Genomic DNA, 7,084 nt, shown 5'->3' with positions numbered 1-7,084 from the left:
CTTCCGCATTTGATATGTCAGGGTTTTATATCTTCCATGAAGGTTGCTGTCATCCTGTCAGTGGATTAGAAAAAAACATCACTTTGTCATACACGTTCTGGGATTTTGTGGTTGAGACAGTTCGGAAGATAACAAGGCCTCGGCTGCCAACATATATTCCAAAGCACACGGATAAAATAAGTCAGGGGGATTAAATCTAGTTCGGAGCTTGGTCAGGAGCTCCCACTTCAGGTCACAAGGTTTTGTATTCAAGCTTTGACTAGGAAAAGGATGGTGTTGTTGGATAAAGTCTTCTGCTCCAACTGACCCTCTGTTTGCTGTCTGTGACCATCTATGGAGGAGGGGATCTCTCACTGAATGTGGGCACACACAATGCCCTCTGTGCCTTTGCTTGTAAAAAGGACTAGAAAAATACATTTGACTTGATTAGATTTATCATTTTCGCTGTGTTAAATAAACATCACAATTGTGCCAGGCATAAAACCTACAGCTGTATCCTAATCTTGTACAGTATAATATGTTGGGGGAGACATGGGGACATGGGGGTGGACATGCTGTTTTTTGAATGCAAACCCTAGTAGTCTGTAGGACAGAGGAGGGGGGGAGAGAAACAGCGAAGGAGATTAAAACAATTGAAATTGTAACCTAGTCTTTTGCAATCTCTTCAATGTCTCCTCCACTCACAAAATGCAGATCTCATTCTCTTTCTGCAGGGCCTCAAGTACAGACCCAGCTAATTGATGCAGTGGATAGGTGAAGCTGATGCCATGTGCCAGGTCCTCCCACTCAATGTCCTGGGGCTACTACTACTGTAATACCGAATCCCATCTGGGAGGTCACTGAGGGACACACACACCCTCTCTCTGTCTTCGTGTGTTCTCATGAACTCCCAGAGGCATTGAAGAAAACTTCAGTGAGACAAGGTTGGATAAGGTTGTTTTCGAAACATCATGGAAAAGCCAGGGTTGTGCCGATACCTTTGTAAAGGTAATTGTAATCCCAGTAAACTTGTATGATTTCCAAGAGGGTTGTGTCCACTACTCACTCAGTTCTTTAATTAATGATGCTGAAAGTGGGATATGAAGCAAGCCGCTAGGACTCGAGGCATGTGCTGTGAGAGTCTGTTCTCATTTAGAGAACATCCAAATTCAAAGGTGGCTGTATGCCACAGGGCAACAGCCTAAATGACACATCCCATTTGTTCCTGTTTGTTTCACACTAAAGAGATTAAAACATAGTTTTGTCTCCCACACACCAGAGCTCTGTGGGTTGGACCCCATGGGGAAAGGTAGAGTGGAAGTTTGAATAGAAGATCCAAAGCTGGCCTGTCATTCACATTATACCATAATATGGATTTAACTCTGTTCTGGTGATTATCAGGTGATGGGGGATAAGCGTCTTTCAAATATCTTCCACGGATCAGACACTGTCATAAATCTGTAGTATGTTTCACCTTTCTTCAACGCTAATGAAGTCTAATCAGTGTTTCTCCGTCAAATATTTTTTTAAATATTCAAATAAAATGAATTCAGCCTTTGAGTAATCTATCTTGATGTCTGACACACTTGGACTGATGACTCTTGGCTTGGATCCATCCAATAAAGATAGATCAGTGATTAGCTAGTAAGTTAGCTTTTAAGGGGGATTCAACAGGGGCCTTGCTTGGTCTCCTGCTGATAAATCCCTCTGTGGCAGTCAGCTCCTCTGAGAGACTGAGTGTGAGTAAGAGAACATTAGCCTCTTAAACTACCTACGTGGGGCTTAATTACATCAATGCATCAAAAAGTAAATTCAGACAAATCTGGGAATCCAGTAGGGAGATGTAACACTGAAATAAATCACTTTTTGCTGGCTTTAGTGATGTGGGATATATTGTGAGGCAACATGCCAAAGATTTATTTCCCCAAAACTTTTTTGATGGTTTGTCTAATTATTTGTGCTCACAGCACATGTAGCCAACAGCTGTCCAGAGAGTGCTGGTAAAGAATATTCAGTTTTCTCTTGTGTTCTGTAACAACACACACACAAACACCATTCACATACACACATGCACACACAGCAACACCGCACGCACATAGAAAGTCTATGTCTTTGGCAGTTCCCCCAAATACCTTGAGGGAAGAGGAGGGGGGTGTCTGTACTTGGTCCTGTAAAGCATGTGAACACGTCTCAGAGAATGTCTGAGCAGACCTCTGCCTCCAACCTTCACTGACACATTGGCCAGAACAGCACTGTCCTGCCCTTGAGCCAGGTGATTCACCTCAAACACTCATGATAAAACATCCGCCAACAGTAATGAAAAATTCAAGCGTTGTAAATCGCACAGATGAGGAAAGTCTCTGAATAAATAATGATCTGGCAAGAGGCTGTAGCTTGTGTTGAGCAGGGAAGGGTGGACAGGGCTTACAAACCCTGTCTGTGCCACCAGGCCGCCTGCAGCGCCACTCTCTGTGTGATGAGCAAGGAGTTAGGGAAGACTTTGGAGACTCCCGCTGGCACCTCTCGGTTTTGCGCTTCTGAATAGCTCCACTCCAATGATCATGGATTACATTCAGTGCATTGTACGGCACATCAATCACCAGATGTTCCTGCACGCTTGCTAGGAGAGAGATTGGACCTCCACACTTTGGTAGACTGCAAAGCACAGAGGACAGGCACCACGCACGGCTGACTTGGAGCGATTGGCCAGGAGGCATGCGAAAAGACATGTGACTTCCGAGTTTCAGTGTGACAAGAAACATAACAGCTGGGAGAGAGACCCACAAGAGGAGAGGACAGAACATGTCACCTGGGCTTAGTGTCCACCAGGCTGGACTCAGGAGGTGCAGCAGCGAGCTCCTGTTCTTCTCCAGGGGAAATGTCATATTTTTTTAAAGGCCCAATCTAATATAAGCACAGACAGCTCAGACAGCCATAAAGAGGCTTCACACGATGAACATTATTGCAAGGGCAACCCCAAAAAAGTGAGAATTTAACAAGTGTAATCAGCCTCAATGGTACAAATCAATGGCTTCTCATTTGCCTGTGCTGCTAGCGTGAACAGTCAGAATGGATTTGCCATTCGCCACTGTGACCGTGCCCATATTTAATTCAAATCCATGCTGGAGGCTGGGGCTGAGGCTGGGGCTGAGGCTAAATCTGGGGCTGAGGCTAGGGCGGGCGCTGATGTGAAAGCTGAACGTTGGATGCTGACGTTGGGTGTCAGAGGCTGATGCTGGAGGCTGGAGGCTGGGGTGGTAGACTCAGGCTCAGGGTGCTTTAGGGTGTTTTTGTGGGGGAGATGAGGTGTCATGGAGGTGCATGTCGTGTGAAGACCAGGGGAGAGACATCTCAGAGGAGCTGATGGGGGTCTGGAAAGCAAGTCCAGGTCAATTAGGAACAAACTGTGACCGACAGTTTTTCCCCAGGCTGTCACGCAAGAGGAGGGTCCAAGACGCAGACGCCGCAGGGCTTGCTCTCCACCACACTCTCCACCTTTCAAGTCTTTTATATAGTCAGCTTTGCATCACCTGGAGAGAAAAAGTGTGTCTTGGGAGGGAGGTGTTTCGCTCATTATACTTCTATTACGTAATATTGACCTCTCACAAGCAGAATGGTGTTCCCTGCAGGGATTCAGTACTGCATCCGCTCTGTGTTAGCTATTCATAAATTCCAAGTATGAGGAGAGGGTCCTGCAAATTTGAATAGTTATTTGTATTCGCAACCACTTACTGTGTTTGCTGTGTGGGAAAATAAACAAAAAAGACAAGGCAATGGCAATCCACAGTTGGGGAGAATTTTGGTAAACATGCAGGGGCCCAGTGGGAAGTCTGGAAAATGTAAACAAGCTAACGAGCCTAAAATCCACTGCACAGCCCTTAACTAATATCTAGTTCCTCGTCTAATTGGTGCTCTGGCGTAGCCTACAGTTTTTGTTCCTTCTCTCAATTCTTTCAAAAGCAGAATCTAAAGAATACTATTTTGTATGATGGAGAAATGTGTTTATTTGTCACATAATAGTATTCCGCTCGTTTGGTGTGTCATTCAGGCAACCCACATTGTCCTGCTTCTGTTGGACGTGTCAGGTGCAGGTAGGTAGAAAGCAGAGATCCATACCTCAGCCTTGAGGCTTGCTGAAGGCTGCCAAATGGACCTCATGATCCTTTTTTCAGTTGAAACATGCATTGAAGCGTGCCACTAACAGATGTGTGGCCATGTTTGACTGAACAGACTCCACTGGGATGATTCATACTCATGCCAAAGCTATTGTTTTCAGAATGACATACTAAGACCAGGGACTGTTCATTGTATATTCACATTTCTACAGAGCTCTTCATGGGATGGTTGACATTGTACACGCAACAGTTCTAAACAAAGGTATTACAGCACAGTACAGAACATGATTGCCACAGGGGGATGGAGGTGAGGTGAATCATATAGTGTAAATATATCAGATATATCATCGCCTTGTGGAGGAAGAGAAAAGGTGAGAGAAGTCTGGAGGTGATGCAATAAGCAGTGGGGTGTGAAAAAAAGCAGAGCTGGTGTCTAACTGGCAACGGGTGACAAACGACTTATAAATATGCCTGGCTTCTCTCTCTCAGCTAATTGGTGCTGTGTCATGTATATTCATTTGCCTATCTTGAAGTGACGGCTCGTCAGTTCTGGAGATGCAAACTCTTACACACAAAACATTTGTAATTTTAAAGAACAAACATTGAATTTCTGTTGTAATGTTTGAACTGCTGATATTTTTCTTCAATGCAGTGTCTTTGTTTGGTATCACACAGTATATTTTTGTATCAGCCATTTTAAAAAACATTAGCAGATAACACTGTAACAAACAGTTATACAATACGTGATTGCTAATGTCTCTTTTCTTTTTGTATGTCCAACCGTTTAATAACGTTTTTAAATCAATGTAGATTTTTATGGTCATTATTGTGTTGCTTAAAGTTAAAACTCACGGTTACATGTACTGTAAACATATGAATAATTCAAATAAATAATACATTTCCCATGAATATTCATTTTGAACAACGGACCATCTGTGACACAATGATCTTGACAGTAAATCTTATGCACTTTGCCAGACATATTGGACTATAATGTGTTCTTCAGTGTGTGTTTTTGTGCATGTGTATTTGTATTTATCTGTGGATGTGAGTATGAAACAACTTCACCGCAAACTCTCACAAGTATGATTCAAGTGGTATGAATTACTCAGAGGGAACATTTAACACAGTGAAGGAATAAGCTGTATGAAGAGGGTTCATTCAGTTTATTTGAGAAATATTCGACTGGAAGGCCTGGAAAAGGGCATACCTGTGTGAAGGATGTATTTTGTTCCCTTGCTGACATTTCTTGGGTCAAGAAATGTCAGCTGCTTAGACCGTCTGCTCAGGCCTGTCACGCTTTGACAGGTTTTCGGGTCCACAACATTGTGTATAAACCAAAACTGGAGTTTCTTACCAAACCTCAAAAGGGACCCGTTAAATTGTACTAAGACCAAATGCATGAACCGAAACAGGTCAGTAACAAATCTAACCGCAGCCATACCAACGACAGCGTGGCTTGCGTTCATTTCCATTGAACTGAGGCAGCTGAGTTTGTTTGTCAGTTACATCTAGGCCAGTGCTCATCAAAAATGTATCTTGAACTGTTCAAGTGTGTCTGGTTGGAATGTTGGATACGTGGGCAGAACTTTAGATGTGGGTGCATTACTTTATTTCTTCTCCAATTCCCAGTTGAATTAGATCAGCTCATTTGACACTAGATTCATTGCATGTCAGATGCAGAAGCATTTGATCAGTCTGTCGTGTCAGGCTCCAGCTATAATCCTCCTGCTGTCTGACAATTGGGTCATATCTGGTCATAAATCTTAATAACTTAAGAAAGATATGTATCATCGATTCTTGTATTATTTCATAGTTTATCCCCAAGACAGGGTTTGTGTTAGGGCCTTAGTTTTTTTTACAATTAATTAGTCCACCTGACCTGTTGATCGTTAAAAAACATCAATGTACACATGCTTCTCTGAAGTTTTTATTAAATAAAGAGTTACCTTTATGTAAGCAGGAGGCCTGCATTGCATTTTCCTATAAAGTATTTATGTAGTAGAAGTATGTCAATTGTCAACCAATTACCCCCATTGTAGCTTACCTTTGGGGTTACATAATGTGTTTTCTCAGAACTCCGAATTCTCAGAATTTTCCCATGATCTATTCGAATTTCCTGCTGATGAACAATGCGAAGCAGCAAATATGGCTCATACAGCAGTTCCTTCACAACATTACCACTCTTTGAGAAATTGTGCACAATTGGTGTGCCAGACAACTCTAGAGAGTATATGTAATTTAGCACCTTCTGAGAACCGAGTTGGCAATGAAGATCAACAGAATGATCCCTGACTCTAATGACTGAGTACTCTGTCCTGACCTGACCGTTTTCTCGGTGTCTCTCTCTGTGAGGTGTCCTGACACGTTTGTGCCCGGACCTGCACTGGGGACCTGTCATCCAAGCAGCCAGATGGAGGAGGCTGAGTTAGCGCCTTCCCAACCCTGACAGCATGACAGGCTGAACGGAGACAAATGACCTGCAAAGACTGATGGGCCTGAGTCAGGCCCAGGTTGATGGGTTGCGACGGTCATGCCAGCCTACTCAGCAGTTTGGCGGCACAGGGGGGCAGAGGTGCCATCATGCCCAGGTGACCTGTCTGGCTGCCCACAAGTCTCACTACTGATCCCGGAACACGTCCTCAAACTTCGCTTCATACGTGCTGATCAGCGTGTGACAATATATAATACTATATAGTATATCAGTATCAAATACTTTGCATTTGTAGTCTTGATTGTGTGTATCGTCTGTTAATTTGCTGATGTTGAAGACGTTTTGCCTAGTAAAATGTAATTGAATGATACTAGAATGCATTGACATCACGGTCAATGGCCATTACACTGACTTGCAACATTTGGGTAGTCTCTCATGGTAGCAATATCAGCCCGACCATGGCTTTCTGAATATATGAACATACGACTTCAGTCACCTCCATTGGCTTGTCATCCATTAGACAAGGATGAGTCACTTACAATATGTGACCATCTAA

This window comes from Hypomesus transpacificus, chromosome 6, assembly GCF_021917145.1.
Source record: "Hypomesus transpacificus isolate Combined female chromosome 6, fHypTra1, whole genome shotgun sequence".
NCBI classification, from domain to species: Eukaryota; Metazoa; Chordata; class Actinopteri; order Osmeriformes; family Osmeridae; genus Hypomesus; species Hypomesus transpacificus.
This window is presented reverse-complemented; position numbering follows the sequence as displayed.